This window comes from Prionailurus viverrinus, chromosome A1, assembly GCF_022837055.1.
Source record: "Prionailurus viverrinus isolate Anna chromosome A1, UM_Priviv_1.0, whole genome shotgun sequence".
Taxonomy (NCBI): domain Eukaryota; kingdom Metazoa; phylum Chordata; class Mammalia; order Carnivora; family Felidae; genus Prionailurus; species Prionailurus viverrinus.
In genome coordinates, this window is record NC_062561.1 from 42217486 (window position 1) to 42244577 (window position 27092).

At 37.2% G+C, this 27092-nt stretch overlaps 1 protein-coding gene across 2 annotated transcripts in view; it reads right to left on the reverse strand.

Annotated features, from left to right (window-relative positions):
• The window catches only part of PCDH9 (protocadherin 9), a 928690-nt gene that overhangs the window by 363049 nt on the left and 538549 nt on the right, over positions 1–27092 (reverse strand). The gene's annotated exons all lie outside the window — the stretch shown is intronic.

Here is a 27092-nt window from a genome sequence, read left to right on the forward strand (position 1 = left end):
CCTTATATTTTTACAGCACCTGCATATTTTCAAAGCATTTTCTCAGCTATTACCTCATATCAGCCCCCTAACCACCTGCTGTTATGAATATGGCACACATAGGAACAAATTCATTGTAACTACACGCTTTTTTTTGCAGCCTACATTAATGTGCTCCATTACAAACATATTAATTAGGTAAGAAAATATATTGACTCTGATGGCTGTATGGGAAAAAATCTATGGCCACTTAAAAATTCAGGTATGGCTGCATTGAAGACTGATACATTCAATAAACAGGTGTTCTCAGCTTTGGTAATTATGCTTTGAAATATACTGGATAAAAGGAAGCACGCATGTGTGTATCTAGCCACTAGTATACACGATACTTCTGAATTCTGCTGATATTTTTGCATTTTCAAAGATTGAGAGTTGATTTTAATATATAATGTGAACCCCACCTTCTCAGGGATTCCAGTACCATTACAGGTTACTAAAAAAAAAGACTTATACAGCCCTCTAGTGTTCCAAAGCTAGAGACCCCCAGTAGAAAATACATTCAAGCATGGCAAAACTCATCCCCTCACCCACCTCCTTTAATGCAGAATCACTGCTGACAATACCACTGCTAGAAGCACATATTATTTAAACTACTGAAATTATAGCGTTGGCAGTGGGAACTGAACTGTTCTCACATCACTAGGGAAAGAGCGCTGAGTACATGACAGCTTAGAAACTGCCTTCATGGGGGAAAATGTTCAGATAAATCAATTTTCTGCAGAAAAAAAGGGGAAAAATTAATTTGCTGTGTACTTATTTAAACAGCTGACTGAAGAGTTTATTATGCTTGATTGCAGGCCTTCAGCAATAGTTATTGCTTCCTTTTCCTTCTTTCCCTCTCTCCCAATGAATTCCCATTGACAGAGCCTACAGCTATCCTCTCAGAAATCATATAAAACCTGACACTGCTAAAAAATTAACCTCAAAAAGGTGTCTTCGGGTGTTGCCTTTCAAATCAAATTTTAATAGACAACAGTGAGCTGAGAGCTCCTTCTTTAAAACGTGATCGCTAAGCAAGATTCACAAGCTGTCCCTGGTCTGCAGATGGAGCTATTGACAAAACAGTACTATCCACTTGAGAAAAAGCAGGGCCCAGAGTTTTATTGAATGTTTCTTTCCCTTTTGTTTTGTTTTGTTTTGTTTTGTTTTGTTTTGTTTTGTTTTGTTTTGTTTTAAGGATTATGCCTCAAGACATATCCTAAGTATTATTGTATTTAATTAAAATAAATCTATCCTTTGAAAATTAAAAACAGCTTCAAAATTTGATGTGCATTATCTATCTTAGTTCACAGATTTGTAACACATAAAACCTACATAAATAAAAATAGAGATACATGTCAGTGAAAAGTGATTCAAGCACATAGAGAGGCAATGTAATATAAGAAATGATAGTGCAGAAAAAAAAATTTTTTTAAAAAGGGGGGGCACCTGGGTGTCTCAGTCGGTTAAGCATCCGACTTTGGCTCAGGTCATGATTTTGTGGTTTGTGAGTTCGAGCCCCACGTCGGGCTCTGTGCTGACAGCTCAGAGCCTGGAGCCTGCTTCAGATTCTGTGTCTCCTTCTCTCTCTGTCCCTCCCCTACTCACGCTCTGTCTCTCAGTAATAAATAAACATTAAAAAAAATTAAAAAAAAAAAAAGAAATGATAGTGCAGAAATAGACTCTGTATCACTCCCTTCCTTAATGGAAACTTAGAACATGGCACAATAAGTTATCTAACATTTAATATTCAAAATACTTTCTGTGATGGAATACATTTTTTTCATCAAATATTCCATCATCACAATATAGCAGGTAGGCGACATGGTTACTTAAGAAAATCTAAGTATGGAATAGATGAATATAGAACTAATTTTTAAAAAAGTTTGAAGGAACTTTGGTGATAATCCAGACAAAATGTGTAGATTTTTAGAGTTAGAAGAGAACTAGGAATCGTTCATTCATTCTTTCAACAAATACAAATGTAACTCATGTGAATGGTTACATTTGGTTAGTTTTAGGATTAAAGAATTACCTAAACCATCGCCTGCTTTCAAGAATTTTACAGTTAAAGTACATAATAGACACATCAAAAGCTTTGGGACAGTGTAAAGTTCTGTGGAAATGGAGGAGGAAACTGTAACCATAAGTACTGTGTTATGTCAGAAAGGCAATTTTAAAAAGTCAGTTAAGCTGAAGTTTTAAGGTCACCTAGGAAAATTTCATTATTTTCCAGAAGTAGAAACTGACTTGGCAAAACATCACGGCTGATAGGTGTCAAAATCAGGGTCAGAAATGAGCTTTCCCTGTTTCCTTTCCTGAATTCTCTCAACAACAAACACGTTTCTAGGTGAAGTATATATTAGCATCTGCTCAGAATGGAATTAAAGAGTCCTAGGAATGATAGGCAAATAAGAGATGCTAGAATGCAATCAAAACATTAGTTCTCAACTATGAACCTCATGAACTGTATCAGGAATCTCATGGATTTAGTCCTGAGCCATACTGCACTGTTTTTAAAATTATTAAAACTTTTCTAAAGTTTAAGCAATTTCTTTTACCCAAATTTAAACACTTTTCAACTGCTGTGTACTTCTACTGAGTTCATTAGAACGACAGAATACTGAATTCACGTCATGATAGAATGCTTAAAGTGTGCTAAGAAATAACATCTGGTCCACTGTATTGTCAAAACACCTGTCCTCTTGTGTTTTGTTGCTGTAGGATTAAAAAAATCCAAAAAAACTGATTCTGATACTTCCTGATTATTTTAACTTTTTATGTGATAAGCAATATAAACTTACTTAAACATAGATGCTTTTGCATCTGAAAATTACTATAATATCTGTCTTGATATCTCAGAGGAAAAATAAACTTAATCACTATAATCACCATTGGGAAAATAAACCCACATATTCTATACTCATTGAAATTAGAGTTCTTTAGAAAAGAACAAGAATAAGAAAAAGATAACACATTATGTTTGTAAAAAATGTGTTCAATGCCATAAAATGCTAAAAATATGATAATGATATCTTTTTAAATTTCATATTAAAGTCATAATATTTGAAACAATGGTTAGTATCTTTACTTCTGATCTCCAAATAGATGTTTGTGTTATATTTAGTTTCATTGAAAACATGACACATTTTTAAATAAAAGTAAGAGTTTTCACTGGCAAAAGCAGGGAAGGAAGGATACTGTACCACCTGATTAAAACTGGGCAATGTTTAATGCGCATGGAAAATAAATTTTTAAAAATCTACCATCATGTATCCAAAGCTCTGGCTAGGCCATTCTAAACCATAGAGCATTGAGCTTCTGAATTTCTATTTAAAATCTTACTGTCAGTGTACAAATTTAACAGATTACATGATGCCTATGCTATGGAATCTTCAATCCACCTTCTAAATTATACAACTGAATGAGAAACCGTTTCAATTTCTTGAAAGAAACTTAAAACTATAGCCTTATCATCAATGTATAACATGTTAGAACCTCAGAAACAAAATATTTCCTTGATCATAGTATGTAAATTATTAAAAAATAAAGGAAAAATTCTAATTTTGGAGGATTGAAAGAATCATATTTGGCTTTGAAGATCTTTACATAATTCAATGTTCTGAGTCTCCAGTAAGACATTGAGAAAGAAGTGTTGAGGTGTAACAGTAATTATGTTTACTCTACAGGTATTGATTAAAGTTCATCTGCCAAGCATTAAGGAAAATAATATTCTTAGATTTTATTTCTCTTTTCTAAGATATTTCCAATCCCGACGCAGCCAATGTATTTGAGAGCATCCACACAAACCCATACTAATCCATAACCAACCATTTACACATTATGTTTTGATTCAGTGTAAGATGTCATATAGTATCTTATACAAATACCCTTAGTTGTGGCATAACAACATAACTTAGACATCACGAACATTTCAATTACATTTATAATTACTTTTACTTTTTGTTGCAAATTATCCAATCATTGCATTAGAGATATACTGATGAAACAATTATGTACAATTTTTAATCAAGAAGAGTACCATCGTATACTACTCTATCACTAGACAGTTATCAACATGGTATTGTACTGGGCACAGTAGGTGAAACAAATAAGGGATCAATTATTTCAGGAGAACTGTAAAATATGCCTATAATACAAGCAACTAAATATAAAACACTGAATATAATGAGTGGACATTAACATCTATTATGAGAAATCAAAGATACCAAGCTCTCTGTGGTGGAATTATTTAAGGTTTAGGGAAAACTTAGGGTAGTGTATTATCAAGTGCATGTAGAAGACATAAATTCTAATCCAGGTTCTACCATTAACCATGTCATCTTGTCAAAATGTTTTACTCTTTGTGAACATTAATATCCTTAGGTGTAATTGGAATAACATTTTTTGCTTGTATCACTGAATTATGGCATCATACCTATTTTCATAAACTTTATATAGCTTGAAAATTGTCAAGTCTCAAATACATACTGATTATAAATGATTTCTTATTTCTGCTATTTTTTTCACTAGGCTTTTTAAATTATTATACTGAGAAAAGAATAGTTTGGTTTAAGATTCCTACAGAACCCACAGACAAGAATAGAAAATAAAAGGGATTTATAAAGAGCCATATATCACTGTGACCTGAGCATAGTAACCACAAATAAATACTTGGTGAAAAATCTATCTATTATTTATTTATAATTCATGATTTTATTAAATCCATTATTTATTTTTTAAAATAGAAACATCAGTATGTTTCCTGAGATTACTTTTTATGGACAATCTGCCAACTGTTTACATATCCAAAGCCCTTGAATTTGTCAGCTGTTTTCCCAATAACAAAATTGTTTTGGCAGGCTTTATATTTCTCCAAACTGTATACAGATTGGTCAAATTGTCTCCTCCTAAACAGAAATATGTAATATATCCACATGATAAATGACCAATATGTCATTAGGTGGATCTAGTTAATTAATCCTAATATTAGTAGCATGAGGTAGAGTGGTAGATAAGATATTCAGTTCCATCTGTGAGATATTTTTTGCATGGCAAACAGCATTGGTTCAGTTAACAGTTTTTTTAGAGAGAGTAAAACACAATGACATATCTCCAGCTACACATTATCTCACAAATATTGTGAAATACACAAGAAATAAAAAGGAAATGAAGGTGGAATTTGCAGGTGGCCTTCTGTGGGGTTGGAGTATAGGACACTCCTACAGGGACATCCCAGCTGAGAAATCTAGTTAATGTTTTGTTGTTTTAAAAATGTTTTTATACTACCATTTGACAATATTCTATAAATGTAAAAAGTCATCTATGGGTGACACTGTAACTCAAAGCTGGAAGGATCTTATCTGAATTTCTATAACGGATGTCTGTAATAAAGGCTTGTATATAATGTGATTTCAAGAAATGCATTACCAAAGCATAAACACCTTGCTAATAGTGGCTGTGCACAGCACTGGCCTAAGGGGCTGTCAGATGATCAACATAAACCAAAATATCAGAAAACAACTGTGTGGGTTTCAGGCAAGTTAATTTATAAGGTCAGTTAATGTCTTTCCAGACATTATCACACAGCTGAAGGTACATTTACTCCTCAGGAGTATTTTGGTTTATATTGATTGCATCAGGGATACCCTCAGGTGATATCAGGCATTAATTTGTGGTTACTCTCACACAAATGCACCAGTAGGTTAAAAAATATGGCCCGTCTAGGGAAAAACATTATTCCAAAAATTTGTGGTTGTTGTATGTTAACTGGCTATTTTAAACACATTTTATAGAAGATATTAGAGTCAAAGTAAATAGCCAAATATAATATACATTATGTCATAGATTTTAGAAACTTCACAATTTTAAAGGCCTTTTTTCATTAATCTTTGCATATCTAGCAATTTAGACAGTATCAGGCACACTGCAGGTGGTCAATAAACACTTGCTGAATTAAATATATGAGCATTTCTTTAAAAATACACATTCATCATTTATGTAAATATTTTAATCACTAATTGTGTTATATTGACACCAGTTTAAAACTGAGAATCAAAATATGCAGGTTCTAGTTTCTATCACTAAATCTGAGACTTAAGTCCTATAATATAATCTATTTTTAATGTGGATTCTTCCAGCAATTGATTCAATGAAATCTGAGTCTAATGTCAAACTACCATACTCCCAAGACAGGATATTTAAAAATAAATCTCAATAACCATGACTCACACGAGATAACTATCTTGAGCACATATAACATGATCGTGCTTTCTCCTCCAGTAATTATTTTCAGTACACTAGTAAGTTCTAGTGAGTTGATGGTAATTTCCTATGCTAGAAATAAATGTAACAGCTATTATTCTCTCAGAGAGGCTTTGAAACCAGCTTTGGACACTGTGCTTGTTATTAAACGATTGTCTGTCAATCCCAATCTGTTCTCCTAGTCTCTACTTTATGGGACAGAAGCTGAACTCTGCAAACGGAGTTCCTTTTTTGAGAGCTGGCTCCCTGGTAGTTGCTGCCCGGATGGGGCACTCAGCTGAGTTGAAGGAAGGAGTCACTCCTGCTGCCAGGCTGGTGCTTACAAGAGGGGCCCATGGAAGATGTAACCCACACCTTGTAGGAGAGAGATTCTGTCCATTCCTAACAGCACCACCGAAGCAAAGGCACATTATCCAGGTTGTGGCACTGGTTCCAACTGAAATTCATTTTAGAGCCTAGCTTCTTTCCACACTTCCAGACCTGTCACAAGATATACCCCTGGTGGCACCTCTTCAGAATTCAAATTCCACAGGTCCATCACCTGAGCTACTGGGGTTGGGACTCTATCTCTGTGTACCTTGACCTGCAAGCTCATGAGAGATCTGCACTAGGCACGTGGGCCCCTCTGCTCAGTAATCCCAGTATGATAGGGCACCTCCTCCAAGTTCCTAGATTCCAAACACCCTCTTCCCTTTAATCTGGGGTCCTAAGGATGGTAACTGTTTCCAGCAGTTACTACTTCAGTGTCCCTTCAGTGTTCTCACTTTGTCATTTTTGTCTTCCAATATTTCTTTAATCTTTTGCCTATAATAAAAACTCTCTATTGGGAGACACCTGGGTGGCTCAATCAGTTAAGCACCTGACTCTTGATTTCAGTTTAGGTCATGATCTCATGGTTCATGAGTCCCAGCCCCGCACTGGACTCTGCATTGACAATGAAAAGCCTGCTTGGGAGTCTCTTTCTCCTCTATCTCTGCTTCCCCTCCCCACCTTCACCCTTTCAAAATAAATAGCTTTTTAAAAAAACAAAAAAAAACCCTCTCTATTGAAATAACTACCAGGGTTTCTGTTTTCCTAACTTCATCCTGGCTGACATGAGTACTTTTTAAAAAAATTTTAGTCCCATAAAATTATTTTATTAATCAAGTGATTGCATTGTAAACACAAAAATATGCGTGTCCATTTTGATGTCTCTGAGCTTGAATGTGAGATTAACTGTAGTTTACATATTAGTTTAATTATGAGGCAATTGTATTTTATCATATTCTTGGCCCATCTCAACATTTTCAATAAGTGGCTAAATAATCATTATTAAAATTTACATTTGTGACTATATGTTAAAAAGCAATTGGGGGGTATGAGTGGCTCAGTCCATTAAGCATCCGACTCTTGGTTTTGGCTCAGGTCATGGTCTCATGGTTTGTGGGCTTAAGCCTGCCATGGGCTCTGTACTGGCAGCCAAGTCTGCTTGGGATGCTCTGTCTCCCTCTCTCTCTGTTCCTCCCCCATTCTCTCACTCTCTCAAATAAATATTTTTTTTTTTTTTAATTTTTTAACATCTGTTCATATTTTGAGAGACAGAGAGTGAGTGGAGGAGGGGCAGAGAGAGAGGGAAACAGAATCCAAAGAAGGCTCCAGGCTCTGAACTGACAACACACAGCCCGACACGGGGCTCGAACTCAGAGACCATGAGGTCATGAACTGAGCCAAAGTCAGACACTTAACCAACTGAGCCACCCAGGGGCCCCCTTTAAAAAAAAAGCAATAAGAACATGGGGCATCTGGGTGGCTCAGTCAATTAAGCATCTGACTTTGGTTCAGGTCATGATCTTGCAGTCCATGGGTTTGAGCCCCATGAGAGGCTCTGTGCTGGCAGCTCAGAGCCTGGAGCCTGCTTCACATTCTGTGTCTCCCTCTCTCTCTGCCCCTCCCCTGCTCATGCTCTGCCCCTCTCTCTCCCTCTCAAAAATACGTAAACATTAAAAAAAGAAATGTTTAAAAGAAGCAATTAGAACATGATTTTCTTTGCATTATCATGCATTATCTTTGCATTTATCATGACTCAGGAAATATGAACATGATGAGTAAACACAATAGATTTAGCTAGTTATCTATCCTGGATTAAAAAATATAGGGGCGCCTGGGTGGCTCAGTCGATTAAGCGTCCGACTTCGGCTCAGGTCATGATCTCGCGGTCTGTGAGTTCGAGCCCCGTGTCAGGCTCTGTGCTGACAGCTCAGAGCCTGGAGCCTGTTTCAGATTCTGTGTCTCCCTCTCTCTCTGACCCTCCCCCGTTCATGCTGTCTCTCCCTGTCTCAAAAATAAACGTTAAAAAAAATTAAAAAAAATATATATATATATATATTTGTTATATTGAAAAGCATACAACCTCATGAATTATTTTGCATGGTGATTAAAAAACAGAACATTATGCACTGATTAAAAACCACTGGTAGTTAGAACTATTCTACAGCTTATAAGTCAATCTGGTAGATTTTAAATCATTTATCTGTGACTCTATAACACCGTAAAAAAGGAGAAATAATTTTCAGTTGTATTAAATTAATGATCACTAAAACTTCATTTATGTTATAATTCAATATTTCAGTAATTATTGATGTGGCTTTCTGATAATTTTAATCTTTCTTGTAGAAAAGATAACTGAAATATTAATCTTTCCTTTTACTTTGCGCATTGACCTATCTTAGAAAAGACATAAGATAACCCCTCTTACAATAGCTTCCATATTCACGGCCTCACCAAACAAAATAACTATTCTCTACCTTTCCTGTAAAAAGGAGTATTCCTCATTCATTTATTGGGTGTTCTACAATATACATCTTAGTTGATTTCTACACAAACCATCACCCTTGGTGAGCTATGTAATTGACTTACTGAAAGCAAAATTGGATTGATGGGGGAAGAAGTTTTGATTAATAGTATACTGTGTAACTTTAATTTTGTGCAGTCGAATGTTTGTAGTCACATTTTTTTACATATAACATGGGAACCAAATGACCCATCCTCCAGCTCTGACTTTGAAGGAGACGCTTTACTAGTTGTACATGCAGATGCTGGGCTAAGAGCTGCCAGTTAGCTAGGATCTAGCCGTGGATGGCAGAGACTAAAGACTGAATAAAAGCTATAGTAAGACAATACACAAGTTTGAAAGCTAGGTTTGGTCTTTGTTTGGCAACTTTGGCCAAGTCAAAACTCTCTGGGTTACAGGTTCTTCACTTGTGAAACAGATTGACTCAAGGGATTTGAAATGGCAGCATGAGGACCAGCAGAGAAAAGATTTATCTTTGGACTACCACTCATTAGCTGGGTGGTTTTGAGGAATCTATTTAATCTCCTAGAATGTCAGTTTCTTTATCAATGAAATAGGTATTGTGGATTCAGTGCAGTCATAGTTACACAGTTCCATTTACAGTAGGCCCTTTACAACCTGAAAATTTCTTCTAGCTCGAAATTGTATGACCACTAGACGTTTTAAATTCTTTTCTATAAAGTAGTTTCTCTTCTAATTATTGTTTGTCAAATTCTTCCTGCAAGGTTTTAAAGGGCCCTAATGTATTTACCTTTTAAAAATATGTTCATTGAACAAGGGAAAATTATAAGCTTTTAAGCTATGTTCTTGGAACATAAATTATGATTTCATAAATTATTTTCTAAAAGTTGCCCCCCCCAAAAGCCCCCAACTGAGTGAAAGGCCATTAAACATCAATCCTCTTCACTGCACACCATGTAAACCAATATTAGAGAGCAGAGCAATGGAAGAGGAAAGAGGTGACGGGCCCTCACACAGGGAAAGAGAAATTGTATTGTACAATGATCCATGGTTGGAGCGTTATTTATAGAAGTATACAATGCGATATCCGGTATCTCTCTGACAATATTTGGAAGAATTAAAGTAATAGAATCAAGATCATTCTTAATTTAAGATTTCTTTAAAACAGAGTTTCTCAACAGGGGCACTATTGAGATTCTGGACCACTTAATGCTTTGTTTATGGGGAAAGGTGCTATCTTGTGTATGATTGGCTGCTTAGCAGCATCCCTGGTTTCTATTCACCAGATGCAAGTAGCACTACCACCTCTGGTCCTGACAGTAAGAAACATTTCTATAATATGATGGTTTCTCAAAGAAAACAAACAAACAAACAAACAAAAACAAAACAAAAACAACAAAAAACAAAAACAACACACACACACACACACACACAAACCAACAACAAAAAAACCCACAAAAAAACTAAACAGAATTATCATATGACCCAATAATTCCACTTCTAGTGTGCATACCCAAAATAACCAAAAGCAGAGACTCAAGTAGCTATTTATATATCAATGCATATAGTATATTATTCACAATAGTCAAAAGGTGTAAGCAACAGAAATGTCCAGATGTGGCATATACATGCAATAGAATATTATTCAGTCTCAAAAAGGAATGAAATTCTGATGCATCCTAAGGCATGGATGAACCTTGAGAACATTATGCTAAGTGAAATAGACAGGTGCCGAAGGACAAATACTGTGATTTCACTGATATGAGGTACCTAGAGTAGTCAAAGTCATAGAAACAGAAAATAGAATGGTGTTTTTCAGGGCTTGTGGGAGGGAGGAATGGGGAATTATTATTCCATGGGTACAGAGTTTCAGCTCAGGAGACGAAAAAGTGCTGGAGATGAATGATGGTGACGGTGGTGATATGCGGATACTTAGTGTCACTGAACTGTATGCTTAAAAAAAATGTAAAAAAAATGTACGTGAAGTATATTTTGCCACAATGAAAAGAAATGTCTCTAGACATTACTAAATATTCCCTAGAGACTGGGAAGAAGGGACAAAATCACCCATGATTGGGTACCACTGTTCTACAACATAATTTGTATTTACATTTCTTTAATTTTTAAGCAATAACTTTATTTCCCATAATGTACTGCTATTTCTTTCACATTTCAAACGACTTTCTTAAAAGGAAAACATTTTTCTCTTTAAAAAATAATGTTTATTCATTTTTGAGAGACAGAGACACAGCGTGACCCATGGAAGAGCAGAGAGAGAGGGAGACACAGAATCAGAAGCAGGCTCCAGGCTCTGAGCTGTCAGCACAGAGCCCGGCACGGGGCTCGAACCCAAGAACTGTGATATCATGACCTGAGCCAAAGTTGGACACTTAACTGACTGAGCCACCCAGGCACCCCATTTTCTCCTTGTTTAACTGATCAATACTACTTTTCTCCCAAGCCCATTTTTAACTAGAAACAGTCTCCATTTTCAAGTGAGTCTTTAATTAGTACAACAGAAAATAACTTTCAAAGACCAACAAATACGTGACACATCACTCAGCACCCTGGCATGTCTGATATGTAGTGGGTTGAATGATGGTACCCAAAACTATATGTCAATGTCCTGATCCTGGCACCTGTAAACGTGAATTTATTTAGAAAAAGTGGTCTTTGCATGTAAAACTCAGGTAAAGATCTTTAGATGAGATCATCTTGGATTATCTAGGTGGGCCCTAAGCACAATAACAAGTGTCTTTATAAGGGACACATAGAGGAGACACAGAGAGGAGAAGTCAACGTGATGACAGAGGCAGAGATTGGAATGGATGCCACCACAATCCATGGAATGCCAACCAAGGGTTGCTGCAACCACCAGAAACTAGAAGAAAGGCATGGAAGGGATGACTATCCAGAGCCTCCTGAGAGCATGTGGCCTTGTGAACACCTTGATATTAGGCTTCTAACCTCAGAATTGGGAGAGAATAAATTTAAGTCACCCAACTTTTGGTAATTTGTTACAGCAGTCACAGAAGACTGATACAAAAGGCAATTACAAGTTGTAATTCAAAACACCACACTCACTGTTCTCTAAAACAAGATTTCACATATTTAACCTTATCTCAAGCATAATGTTGATAGGAGAGACCACGTGAAGCCATACTTTTTGCCTTTTAAGCGATGTTGCTATAGAGTGTGTTTTTACCCAACACTAAAAGCATCATATAGCATTGTCTGTAACCATGTAAACATGTTCATTTAGAGACCTCAGAAATATGTAAAGGAAGGTGCCTGCCTCTGTTCTGTGCTGTTAGGGCCGTTTGACTGGGATACAGGAAGCTCGTTAACATGCAGGTACAGTAGCAGACCCCGGCACCTGTATCGCAAGCACTAATCAAAGTGCTCCTTCATGGGGTGAAAGAATCGCTATTTGTAATGCAATAATTAGGCTGGGTGGAAAGGCCTGTAAAGTAAATCAATCTAGTCTGCTCTTGAGATCTGACTCCATTCTCTTGGCAGATTGTTAACATAATGAGACAGAAGCCTACAAGAGGTCCCGCAGAAAAAAAACTGGTGTCATTTCTTTCCCTTCTGTATTTAATTCTACAAAGGTTTCTCAGGACATAACTGAGATTAAAACTAATATAAGCTGTTGATAAAACAAGGGATTCTAAGCTTACCAAAAGGTTCTGAAAAGGATGAGCTGGAATGCAGTACTAGTCTGAACCCATTAGTCACAACTTCTGGGTTGTCTCGCTGCAAACTCTCAAAAGAACACAAGAATTCCCAGCAAGTAATTATAGTTGAGGGAAAAACAGGGAAGAACATCCAAAGGCCAGCTTGAAAATAGCGGGTTGATTAATCTGAAGTTCAACAAAAGGAAACAAATTAAGTGCTCTTTATAAATCAGGACAAGACTTTCAAAAGCAAACTTATTTGTTCTGTCAAACATGTGCTGAATTGGCAAAATGTGCCGACCTACTCCAACAATAAGCTGTCTCTTATATCCAGCAAGATTCACATGCAGTCTTTTAAAAATATATGTCCGTGGAAATAATTTTTACATATGGACAAATTATTTCATAACTTTTCCATGCTTCCAAATCCTCTTTCTAGAAATTCTACCGTGTACATGTTTCTTTTCCTTTTCATAGGCACAAAGAATTAAATTAGACTCCTCTTTTCCTCTACTTGGATATTTAAAATTTTTCATTGCATTCTATTTTCCGGTAGTTTTTGTCTGGAATAAGCAAACATACACCCTAACTAGAAGTAAAAAATTACACATATTTGCATTCCATAACTTGCATCAGACTGACATTTATGTGAAGACTTCAGATATCTTGAAGAATACCATCAGACTCAGTCACTCAGTCAATGAGACTTTTCTGGATAGAATGATGCCGCATGCTTTCTCTCTGATCAGATTTTTGGAACATGGCTGCTATGAACAAAAATACTGTATGCTAATCTGTGTGCGTGTGTGTGTGTGTCTTTCTCTCTATATATAATTATATATATATGTAAATATTATATATATATATATTTGTGCATGCATGTAATACATATATACATACATATACATGTGCTTGTATGTTTCTACATTTTGTTGAGGCTCAGGCTACCGAATGCTTGAGATTAATTCAACAGAAGTTAAGGAACCATAAAATTCCTAATTATCATGATTATCTTTTTGCTTGACCTGATATTTACTTATGTGCAGAATGAAACTGTATTTTTTAAATATTTATTTTTGAGATAGATAGAGAGAGCGGGGGAGGGGCAGAGAGAGAGGGGGACAGAGGATCCAAAGCGGGGTCTGTCCTGATAGCAAAGAGCCCAATGCAGCCTTGAACTCATGAAAGCTCGAGCTCTCAAACCATGGGATCATGACCTGAGCCAAAGTCAGACACTTAGCCAACTGAGGCATCCAGGTGCCCCGAAACTGCGTTTTTTTAAAGGGCAGCTTCAGAAGCCTTCAACAACCAAGTTTACTCTTGATTGTTGCCTCTATTATTGTTTGGTTGGTTTTGTTTATTTATTTATTTTATCAGTAACAAGATAACTTTTTAGGCTTTTGTACGCTGAATTTAATTTATCTCATATTCTGTGTTAAGGCATAATAATAATTAAAAATATAGTAAAAAAATGGCAAAAGTTTTCATTTAATGCTGGTTAACTCTGTGCCCACACCATGCATGTTCTACTTTAATCCTGATCATGTCCATTCCCGTGATACAGATATTGTTATTTGCTTGTTTTCATATGAAGAAATGAGAATCTAACAAAAGAGTAACTTGCTTAAAGCCAGGAATCTAGGAAAGGCACAGGTACGGGGTCTGTTTCTGAAGTACATGTTCTCACCTGGGAAGTCCTGCTGCTGCAGGAGAGCTTATTTATTTCTACTCTTCTTTTTTTTTTTTTTAACGTTTATTTATTTTTGAGACAGAGAGAGACAGAGCATGAACGGGGGAGGGGCAGAAAGAGAGGGAGACAGAATCGGAAGCAGGCTCCAGGCTCTGAGCCATCAGCCCAGAGCCCAATGCAGGGCTCGAACTCACGGACCGCGAGATCATGACCCCAGCTGAAGTCGGACGCTTAACCGACTGAGCCACCCAGGTGTCCCATTTCTACTCTTCTTTTACATATATCATGTTTCATTTCGAATGGCAACATAAGCAACGCTGACGCATACAGAGTTCCATGATATGAAGTCAAAATTTCCTGATTTGCTTGAATACATACTTCCTTTAAAAAATGAACTCGTATTAAAAAAAAAAAAACTTTGCATGAGAGAACGTTGGAAAATTATGAAGCACTAAATATACTTCAATTATATTTTAGCACTAACATTTCTATCACTAAAGGTATTTAAGAGGAAATTAAAAATAAGCTTTTCAGAACACAGATTTTAAATTTTGGAAAATAGGTATACTAACACCCTGATAATAAAGGAAATAGGAATCAAAACATTCAAATGGAAGGGCACCTCGGCGGCTCAGTCGATTAAGCATCCAAGTCTCCATTTCGGCTGTGCAGAGCCTGCTTGGGATGCTCATTCTCCCTCCCTGTTCACATACACACACTCTCTCTAAATATATAAATAAATTTTAAAAAATAAATAAACTTAAAAAAAACATTCAAATGGATAATGACAAAGCTTCCAGTTTTCCAAGGAAAAACATAAATTTGGAATCTATGTCATATGAATTCTATTTGAATGTTTCAAATTCCAATATCACCACTATCATTTTTTTAAAAAATGTTTATTCATTTTTGAGAAAGAGAGCATGAGAAGGGGAGGGGCAGAAAGAAAGGGGGACAGAGGATCTGAAGCAGGCTCTGAGCTGACAGCAGCAAGCCCAATGTGGCACTGGAAGTCACGAACCCTTTGAGACTGTGACCTGAGCTGAAGTCAGATGCTCAAATGACTGAGCCACCGAGGTGCCCCTGTATCACCACTATCATAATGGTATGAGACTCCCAGTGATGGAAAACAAATCAATTTTGAAAAATAAAATGCCAAAATATACATATGTATAAATGTATATATGTATATTACATATGTATATATACTTATGTATGCATAGATGTATAAATACATGTACATATTGTGAGTGTGTTTTTTTCAAGATAAATTTAGAACAAACAATGAAATTATACATTGAATACAAATTAGTACAATGAAGTTGTTATTTCTAGGAAAAATGTCCTAAAATAAATACCAGTATAGATTGCCCAGAATTTTAATATTTCAGTTTACTACTATCATGCAATGCATTGTATTATCATTATATTTTTGTTAAGTGCACGTAATTCTATTCAAGGCTTACAACTGACCCAATTACTTCCTTCTAGGGATTGCCTTTCCCCCTCTTGCTCATACAAACAATACCACAAATAACTCACTGGCTTTGACTCTGAATTTATATAATGGATTATATTTCTTCATTTATACAATTAATTGAACAAAGTGTTAGCAATTTAATAATTGGCCTCACGAATAACAGTTATATGCTAAGATAGATCAAGCTTTGTGATAAAGACCTGAAACAGTCATTGTCAACTCTCTTGGTGTTGATCACCTTTGGATACAGAAGAGTTGACGGAATTAAGAAATCATTTGTTTTCTCAAGACGGTCTATATACATTTGATAGACAAAAACATTAAATTAAATTAAGAAAGATTTTTCCATTAGGTAAAATATTTACAGCCATACATTCTCATTCATTGATGTTGATTCAGTCCATAAAGAATAGAAAGCAACAAAACATATCTGCCCTATTATTTTTTCTTTTAACAATACTAAAAATGCTTCACTACACTTCATTACACTCATGGTGCACAGTTTAAAAATCATTTTTTTCTGAATATTTTTGCATACTCAGGAATGTAAGCCATACAGAAGGAAAACTTTGAATAGATGCTTAGTTCTGATTAAAATAAGCTTGTTTATGAAATGAAATTTGAAATCTTCATTTATGGATGAAATAAAATTGCTATACATTCAGGAAAAAATGATAGCTTCAATTTTGTAACATGCCTTCACTATAGTTAAAGCATAAACTGATGTTTTACATGTGACAGGCAGTTTAGTTGCCTGAGGCTAAGCTGATATAAGCCACAAGACTAGACATTTCTTAGGGCTGTTTTCTTTCTGTAACATTTCTGCCTTACATAGATAATTCATGTTTTATTAAGAGTCTAAATAAAAGCAAATTTAGTTGGATTTATTCTTTCCTTAATGTAAAATGTAAAAATGAAAAGAAGGTAAGCTTCTGGCACTTAAGAAAACTAAAGCAAATGCAAAAGGCAATTGGGAAGAGGGGAGAAGAAGATTTCCAATTTATTTATAAATTATAGTAAATTATTATAATAGAACCAGGAAGAATGATGACAATGGGAATGATGTCATGAAAGAACAGGACACTGGGAAGTGTAACTTTTAGCATAGGAAAATAAACTCACATTTCCATTATAATAGATACTGTATTGAAACATATTCTAGAGAAACAGTTCTCTGTATACTAATTTAGAAAATGCAGTGGCTCCCTGCTGTATAGCAGACCTCTAGGACCTGTGCATCTTCTGTGACTAAAACTTTGTACCCTTTAACTAATATTAGCCCATTCCCCCTTTTTCCCAGTCCCTGGAAACTACCATTCTATTCTCTGGTGCTATGAGTTGGATTATTTTAGATTCCTCCTCTAGGTGCTATCATGCAGCATTTGCTGATGACGGATATGTCTATGGTATAGGTTACGGTGATGGTTTCACGGGTGCATACTTATCTTTAAGCTCACCAAGTTGCATACGTAAAATATATGCAGCTTTTTGCATGTCAATCATGCCTCAATACAGTGGTTTAAAAAAAGAAAGAAAATGCAAGTGACATGAAGCACCTAATCTGCTCATTTTTGTTCTATTTAGAGTGTCTTTTTATTATTATTTTTTTTTTGCAGTTTTACAACTTGCTTTTTATTTTTATTTTTATTTTTTTTATTTATTTATTTATTTTTATTTTTTATTTTTTTTTTTTCTGAAATTTATTGACAAATTGGTTTCCATACAACACCCAGTGCTCATCCCAAAAGGTGCCCTCCTCAATACCCATCATCCACCCTCTCCTCCCTCCCACCCCCCATCAACCCTCAGTTTGTTCTCAGTTTTTAACAGTCTCTTATGCTTTGGCTCTCTCCCTTTCTAACCTCTTTTTTTTTTTTTCCTTCCCCTCCCCCATGGGTTCCTGTTAAGTTTCTCAGGATCCACATAAGAGTGAGACCATATGGTATCTGTCTTTCTCTGTATGGCTTATTTCACTTAGCATCACACTCTCCAGTTCCATCCACGTTGCTACAAAAGGCCATATTTCATTTTTTCTCATTGCCATGTAATATTCCATTGTGTATATAAACCACAATTTCTTTATCCATTCATCAGTTGATGGACATTTAGGCTCTTTCCATAATTTGGCTATTGTTGAGAGTGCTGCTATGAACATTGGGGTACAAGTGGCCCTATGCATCAGTGCTCCTGTATCCCTTGGATAAATTCCTAGCAGTGCTATTGCTGGGTCATAGGGTAGGTCTATTTTTAATTTTCTGAGGAACCTCCACACTGCTTTCCAGAGCGGCTGCACCAATTTGCATTCCCACCAACAGTGCAAGAGGGTTCCCGTTTCTCCACATCCTCTCCAGCATCTATAGTCTCCTGATTTGTTCATTTTGGCCACTCTGACTGGCGTGAGGTGATACCTGAGTGTGGTTTTGATTTGTATTTCCCTGATAAGGAGCGACGCTGAACATCTTTTCATGTGTCTGTTGGCCATCCGGATGTCTTCTTTAGAGAAGTGTCTATTCATGTTTTCTGCCCATTTCTTCACTGGGTTATTTGTTTTTCAGGTGTGGAGTTTGGTGAGCTCTTTATAGATTTTGGATACTAGCCCTTTGTCCGATATGTCATTTGCGAATATCTTTTCCCATTCCGTTGGTTGCCTTTTAGTTTTGTTGGTTGTTTCCTTTGCTGTGCAGAAGCTTTTTATCTTCATAAGGTCCCAGTAATTCACTTTTGCTTTTAATTCCCTTGCCTTTGGGGATGTGTCGAGTAAGAGATTGCTACGGCTGAGGTCAGAGAGGTCTTTTCCTGCTTTCTCCTCTAAGGTTTTGATGGTTTCCTGTCTCACATTTAGGTCCTTTATCCATTTTGAGTTTATTTTTGTGAATGGTGTGAGAAAGTGGTCTAGTTTCAACCTTCTGCATGTTGCTGTCCAGTTCTCCCAGCACCATTTGTTAAAGAGGCTGTCTTTTTTCCATTGGATGTTCTTTCCTGCTTTGTCAAAGATGAGTTGGCCATACGTTTGTGGGTCTAGTTCTGGGGTTTCTATTCTATTCCATTGGTCTATGTGTCTGTTTTGGTGCCAATACCATGCTGTCTTGATGATGACAGCTTTGTAGTAGAGGCTAAAGTCTGGGATTGTGATGCCTCCTGCTTTGGTCTTCTTCTTCAAAATTCCTTTGGCTATTCGGGGCCTTTTGTGGTTCCATATGAATTTTAGGATTGCTTGTTCTAGTTTCGAGAAGAATGCTGGTGCAATTTTGATTGGGATTGCATTGAATGTGTAGATAGCTTTGGGTAGTATTGACATTTTGACAATATTTATTTTTCCAATCCATGAGCAGGGAATGTCTTTCCATTTCTTTAAATCTTCTTCAATTTCCTTCAGAAGCTTTCTATAGTTTTCAGCATACAGATCCTTTACATCTTTGGTTAGATTTATTCCTAGGTATTTTATGCTTCTTGGTGCAATTGTGAATGGGATCAGTTTCTTTATTTGTCTTTCTGTTGCTTCATTGTTAGTGTATAAGAATGCAACTGATTTCTGTACATTGATTTTGTAGCCTGCAACTTTGCTGAATTCCTGTATCAGTTCTAGCAGACTTTTGGTGGAGTCTATCGGATTTTCCATGTATAATATCATGTCATCTGCAAAAAGCGAAAGCTTGACTTCATCTTTGCCAATTTTGATGCCTTTGATTTCCTTTTGTTGTCTGATTGCTGATGCTAGAACTTCCAGCACTATGTTAAACAGCAGCGGTGAGAGTGGGCATCCTTGTCGTGTTCCTGATCTCAGGGAAAAAGCTTTCAGTTTTTCCCCGTTGAGGATGATGTTAGCTGTGGGCTTTTCATAAATGGCTTTTATGATCTTTAAGTATGTTCCTTCTATCCCGACTTTCTCAAGGGTTTTTATTAAGAAAGGGTGCTGGATTTTGTCGAAGGCCTTTTCTGCATCGATTGACAGGATCATATGGTTCTTCTCTCTTTTTTTGTTAATGTGATGTATCACGTTGATTGATTTGCGAATGTTGAACCAGCCCTGCATCCCAGGAATGAATCCCACTTGATCATGGTGAATAATTCTTTTTATATGCCGTTGAATTCGATTTGCTAGTATCTTATTGAGAATTTTTGCATCCATATTCATCAGGGATATTGGCCTGTAGTTCTCTTTTTTTACTGGGTCTCTGTCTGGTTTAGGAATCAAAGTAATACTGGCTTCATAGAATGAGTCTGGAAGTTTTCCTTCCCTTTCTATTTCTTGGAATAGCTTGAGAAGGATAGGTATTATCTCTGCTTTAAACGTCTGGTAGAACTCCCCTGGGAAGCCATCTGGTCCTGGACTCTTATTTGTTGGGAGATTTTTGATAACCGATTCAATTTCTTCGCTGGTTATGGGTCTGTTCAAGCTTTCTATTTCCTCCTGATTGAGTTTTGGAAGCGTGTGGGTGTTCAGGAATTCGTCCATTTCTTCCAGGTTGTCCAATTTGTTGGCATATAAGTTTTCATAGTATTCCCTGATAATTGTTTGTATCTCTGAGGGATTGGTTGTAATAATTCCATTTTCATTCATGATTTTATCTATTTGGGTCATCTCCCTTTTCTTTTTGAGAAGCCTGGCTAGAGGTTTGTCAATTTTGTTTATTTTTTCAAAAAACCAACTCTTGGTTTCGTTGATCTGCTCTACAGTTTTTTTAGTTTCTATATTGTTTATTTCTGCTCTGATCTTTATTATTTCTCTTCTTCTGCTGGGCTTAGGCTGCCTTTGCTGTTCTGCTTCTAGTTCCTTTAGGTGTGCTGTTAGATTTTGTATTTGGGATTTTTCTTGTTTCTTGAGATAGGCCTGGATTGCAATGTATTTTCCTCTCAGGACTGCCTTTGCTGCGTCCCAAAGCGTTTGGATTGTTGTATTTTCATTTTCGTTTGTTTCCATATATTTTTTAATTTCTTCTCTAATTGCCTGGTTGACCCACTCATTCGTTAGTAGGGTGTTCTTTAACCTCCATGCTTTTGGAGGTTTTCCAGACTTTTTCCTGTGGTTGATTTCAAGCTTCATGGCATTGTGGTCTGAAAGTAAGCATGGTATAATTTCAATTCTTGTAAACTTATGAAGGGCTGTTTTGTGACCCAGTATATGATCTATCTTGGAGAATGTTCCATGTGCACTCGAGAAGAAAGTATATTCTGTTGCTTTGGGATGCAGAGTTCTAAATATATCTGTCAAGTCCATCTCATCCAATGTCTCATTCAGGGCCCTTGTTTCTTTATTGACCGTGTGTCTAGTTGATCTATCCATTTCTGTAAGTGGTGTATTAAAGTCCCCTGCAATTACCACATTCTTATCAATAAGGTTGCTTATGTTTGTGAGTAATTGTTTTATATATTTGGGGGCTCCGGTATTCGGTGCATAGACATTGATAATTGTTAGCTCTTCCTGATGGATAGACCCTGTAACTATTATATAATGTCCTTCTTCATCTCTTGTTACAGCCTTTAATTTAAAGTCTAGTTTGTCTGATATAAGTATGGCTACTCCAGCTTTCTTTTGGCTTCCAGTCGCATGATAAATAGTTCTCCATCCCCTCACTCTCAATCTAAAGGTGTCCTCAGGTCTAAAATGAGTCTCTTGTAGACAGCAAATAGATGGGTCTTGTTTTTTTATCCATTCTGATACCCTATGTCTTTTGGTTGGCGCATTTAATCCATTTACATTCAGTGTTATTATAGAAAGATACGGGTTTAGAGTCATTGTGATGTCTGTATGTTTTATGCTTATAGTGATGTCTCTGGGACTTTGTCTCACAGGGTCCCCCTTAGGATCTCTTGTAGGGCTGGTTTAGTGGTGACAAATTCCTTCAGTTTTTGTTTGTTTGGGAAGACCTTTATCTCTCCTTCTATTCTAAATGACAGACTTGCTGGATAAAGGATTCTTGGCTGCATATTTTTTCTGTCTAGCACCCTGAAAATCTCTTGCCAATTCTTTCTGGCCTGCCAAGTTTCAAAAGAGAGATCAGTCACGAGTCTTATAGGTCTCCCTTTATATGTGAGGGCACGTTTACCCCTTGCTGCTTTCAGAATTTTCTCTTTATCCTTGTATTTTGCCAGTTTCACTATGATATGTCGTGCAGAAGATCGATTCAAGTTACGTCTGAAGGGAGTTCTCTGTGCCTCTTGGATTTCAATGCCTTTTTCCTTCCCCAGTTCAGGGAAGTTCTCAGCTATGATTTCTTCAAGTACCCCTTCAGCACCTTTCCCTCTCTCTTCCTCCTCTGGGATACCAATTATGCGTATATTATTTCTTTTTAGTGTATCACTTAATTCTCTAATTTTCCCCTCATACTCCTGGATTTTTTTATCTCTCTTTTTCTCAGCTTCCTCTTTTTCCATAACTTTATCTTCTAGTTCACCTATTCTCTCCTCTGCCTCTTCAAGCCGAGCTGTGGTGGTTTCCATTTTGTTATGCATTTCGTTTAAAGCGTTTTTCAGCTCCTCGTGACTGTTCCTTAGTCCCTTGATCTCTGTAGCAAGAGATTCTCTGCTGTCCTGTATACTGTTTTCAAGCCCAGCGATTAATTTTATGACTATTATTCTAAATTCACTTTCTGTTATATTATTTAAATCCTTTTTGATCAGCTCATTAGCTGTTGTTATTTCCTGGAGATTCTTCTGAGGGGAGTTCTTCCGCTTGGTCATTTTGGATAGTCCCTGGCGTGGTGAGGACCTGCAGGGCACTTCCCCTGTGCTGTGGTGTATACCTGGAGTTGGTGGGCGGGGCCGCAGTCAGACCTGATGTCTGCCCCCAGCCCACCGCTGGGGCCACAGTCAGACTGGTGTGTGCCTTCTCTTCCCCTCTCCTAGGGGCGGGATTCACTGTGGGGTGGTGTGGCTCGTCTGGGCTACTTGCACCCTGCCAGGCTTGTGATGCTGGGGATCTGGCGTATTAGCTGGGGTGGGTAGGCAAGGTGCTCGGGGGCAGGAGGGGCAGGCTTAGATCGCTTCTCCTTAGGTGATCCACTTCAGGAGGGGCCCTGTGGCAGCGGGAGGGAGTCAGATCCGCTGCCGCTGCCGGAGGTTTGGCTCCGCAGAAGCGCAGAGTTGGGTGTTTGCGCGGAGCGAGCAAGTTCCCTGGCAGGAACCGGTTCCCTTTGGGATTTCGGCTGGGGGATGGGCGGGGGAAATGGCGCTGGCGAGCGCCTTTGTTCCCCACCAAACTGAGCTCTGTTGTCAGGGGGCTCAGCAGCTCTCCCTCCCTTTGTCCTCCAGCCTTCCCGCTTTCCGAGCAGAGCTGTTAATTTCTGACCTCCCAGACGCTAAGTCGCGCTTGCTGTCGGAACACAGTCCGCCCGGCCCCTCCGCTTTTGCAGGCCGGACTCGGGGGCTCTGCTTGGCCGGCGAGCCGCCCCTCCGCCCCGGCTCCCTCCCGCCAGTCCGTGGAGCGCGCACCGCCTCGCCGCCCTTCCTACCCTCTTCCGTGGGCCTCTCGTCTGCGTTTGGCTCCGGCGACTCTGTTCTGCTAATCCTCTGGCGGTTTTCTGGGTTATTTAGGCAGGTGTAGATGGAATCTAAGTGATCAGCAGGACGTGCGGTGAGCCCAGCGTCCTCCTAAGCCGCCATCTTGCCGCAACTCCTATTATTATTTTTTTAATGTTTCTTTTGAAAGAGGGAGAGAGACAGAGCACAAGCGGGGGGGGGGGGGGGGGCGGGTGGAGGGGCAAGCCCCAGGTTCTGAGCTGTCAGCACCAAGCCCGATGCGGGGCTTGAACCCACAAACCATGAGATCATGACCTGAGCTGAAGCCAGACGTTCAACCAACTGAGCCACCCTGGCGCCCCTAGAGGGTCTTAAAATATTCTCTTCATTTGGGTATATATTATATTGGTATTGAAATATTAGTGCACTGAAGCCTATTGCCAATACTTGACACTTTACCATTATTTTATAGTTTATAGCAATTTGTGTTCAAGAATGCTAACATATAAAAATTTAAATTTGTAAATTTTATAACTTTTAATACCCTTTCAACCTGAAACTATAAAATATACACCTTTTCTCTAATCAAAAACAGTTATTCCAGAAATGCTTACAAAGGGTTAAATTTATAGTGATCTTTTATACGATATTTTATGAAATAGATAACTCAGTTCTTTTTATTCATGAAAATATATAACGTTTCTTGGGATGATTTTACATCCTAGGAATATTATACATAACACATGTGCATACAAGGACATCATTTTCTAAAATGAAGAACAAAGGCAAAATATGTGGCATAAAATCTGCTGCTATTGTAATAATGTTTATAGGAGACATGGGAAAGATTGTTCTCCACGCTGGCATTAATCAAATTTGTATGCTAGCACATTTCTCCAAGCTTAACTATATGTTGATTCAACATGTTTGTTGCTTATGTTGACTTCCTCCTAAATTATACAGTTAGCTAGAGGAAAACAACACATCGCCCAGTCCCCCATCACACCTAAATAAAGTTCACCTCATCTATCTTAGAAGGAGAAGCTTGAAAGTGCCTGTGAATTGGTGTCATGTATGGCATTTTTCATCAATAAATTCATATCCCACATATATTAAAGCTTGGCAAACAAGCCTCTTTTGTATGTGAAAATATATTATAGAAAGAAATAAAAACTAATATGCAGTTTCATTCTTTTCTACCCAAAGACAGAAATACAGAATTACATGAGAAGCACATATACTAACAAAGGAGAAAATAATATATCATAAGACAGGATGACAATTTAAAACTTAACCGAGGATTTAATTCCATAAACCATATAAATAATCATAAACATAAGGGGGCTATAAAAAACTTGATTCTACTCATAATAAATATATTCAATTGTTCATTATTTAAAAGTCCTTCATCTCATGGCTACTTTTTCTTGGCCCTGTAGGCATCTGACTTTAGACAATTTCCTTTGAAGTTATTCATCAGCTATTGATCACAACCCAAGTGTCTGTAATGAAATACTTTGATTAGGGAAGAATAAAAAGCACACTTGGGGCCAAAAGACAGCTAACATTACATAAATGAAGAGTTATTAATTATAGTTGAGCCAAAACATGAAGAGTAGAGTGTGTATTTGAACGGGAGAAAATACTCTTTAGAAGAAATAATTTAACTTAGAAATGCTTAGAAACCTGGGAGTTAAAGCAAGACCATGAAACTCTGGCATCATCATTGCCAACTTCAAGAACACCCTCAGGTGTAATGGGTTATGTTTGGTGACAGAGATACAAAGATACTGAGTTAGATTCAAAGACTCTTTCTTCAAAGTTCTTATGACTCAGGCTAATGTTGGTCCAAATTCATACTCTTATCACTTACTAGGTGCACAAATTTGGACAAATTCATTAACCTCTTAACCTCTTTCTTTTTCTAGAAAAAGAAACTATTTCTTTAATAATACAGAGTAAAGAAACACTTTGATCCCATGTTTTTGTGTTTCGTTTGTTTTGTTTTGTTTTTAGTTAGGATTGTATCAACTGAGATATGTAAAGTGATTCCTGACATATGTGGTAAATATTACATGCTTGACAAACATGAAAACACTGGTAACTGCTGGAGGGGTAGCGTCAGTAATATTTATGAATTATTAACAAAAACATATCTATATATCCAAGACATAATGCAAATGCCAAGTGCCAAACGATGTGTTAGACAGTAGAAATATCAGAGGTTGTGACTGATAAGCTAAGGCTGGAAGGCTATGAAAGATAAGAGGCCAGCCATTACTTTTTTTCTTTATCCTGTTAAAACTCTGGAAACCAGAATTGAGATAGTTAAGAAGCAAGGAATTTAGTTGTCAGGGCCAGGACTAAACATAGTCAGTTATCAAATGGCTCACAGGTGCTGCCTATCAAGCCAAGACAATGGGTTGTTGGTTGACATCTAGCTCAGTCATAAAGCCTCTCATATTTTGGTGTTAGGTGGGCATCAGTCCACAGATGTTGGGCTCAGCATTCTAAGACTCTAAGAAGACAGATGTAAGACCTAGGGCTACGGTCAAAGCTTTGAACCAAAGGTAAGCTCAAATCTGACTAAGTAATCTTGCAAACTAGTGTGTGCTAAGGTTCCTTTAAAGTTTTTCCCCCAGCAAATATTTTAATTTTAGTAACCCTCTCCATTACCCTAAGAGGTATGGAATATACCATTGATGTGAAAGAGGTGAACTTAGCATGATCATACTTGGTCCTCAACCAAAGCATATAGCTATAACAGAGTCTCAGGAGCTAAGTAGTAGCCATTTAAGAAAGGCTCAGGTTGATAATTTCAACTTCTTTTTGCCATTTCCAACATACAGAACATCTTTGACTGGGTTTCTTACTCTAAATATTTGTGCTGTTGACTTATTTCACAGTGCAGAATGAGGAGATACAATGATGATGAGGCATTTAGGAAAAATAAGGGTTAGATCCCAAAAGCAGCGTATAAAGCCACTTGGGAAGCTACAGTAACCCTCACGTCCTGGCAATTTAAAATGAACTTGCCTTAGCTTAGGCAGCACTTAAGTCTCTCTACACTTAAAGGGAATGCTCATCACATTTATTTGCTAGGACCGATCAGCATAGGGATAAATGAGATTACATAGGCCCTCTTACTAAACTCAGATAATAAACACTAATTAATTAACTCATCAATGAAAATAACCCATAGAGATTATCAAGATTTTAAGGATGACAAATTAGTAACAATGGAAAAGAAACATGTTCCTCTCTTTGCTCAGGTCACTCATTTGATTGAATGCAAGGGGGTGTTTGGCAGGATTTTATCTAATCACCATCAATTAACATTTATTGAATGCTTCATGAATATATCACTCTGTATTGAATTGCCAAGCAATGTAATAATGATTTACTAGTTAAAATATTTATATGATTTAATACGCTTTCCTTGATATGCCATGATAAGCACCTCTTTCTTGTTCTTCCTGGAAAATTACTCTGCTTATTTATTAACTTCTTGTTGTTATACCAATTTCTTGATGCCAATCTTCACACCAATTGACAGAATTTTCTTATCTTTTGATTCTGTGTTTCCTTCTTGATTTTCAAGGAAATGTTCAAATTAAACACAGGGAAACCCCTTTATTTTTAATTCTTCTTTTAAACTTAGAAGTGTGTGTGGTGATTCAGTTCAATATATTTTTTTCTTTTTGTCTGGTCTGG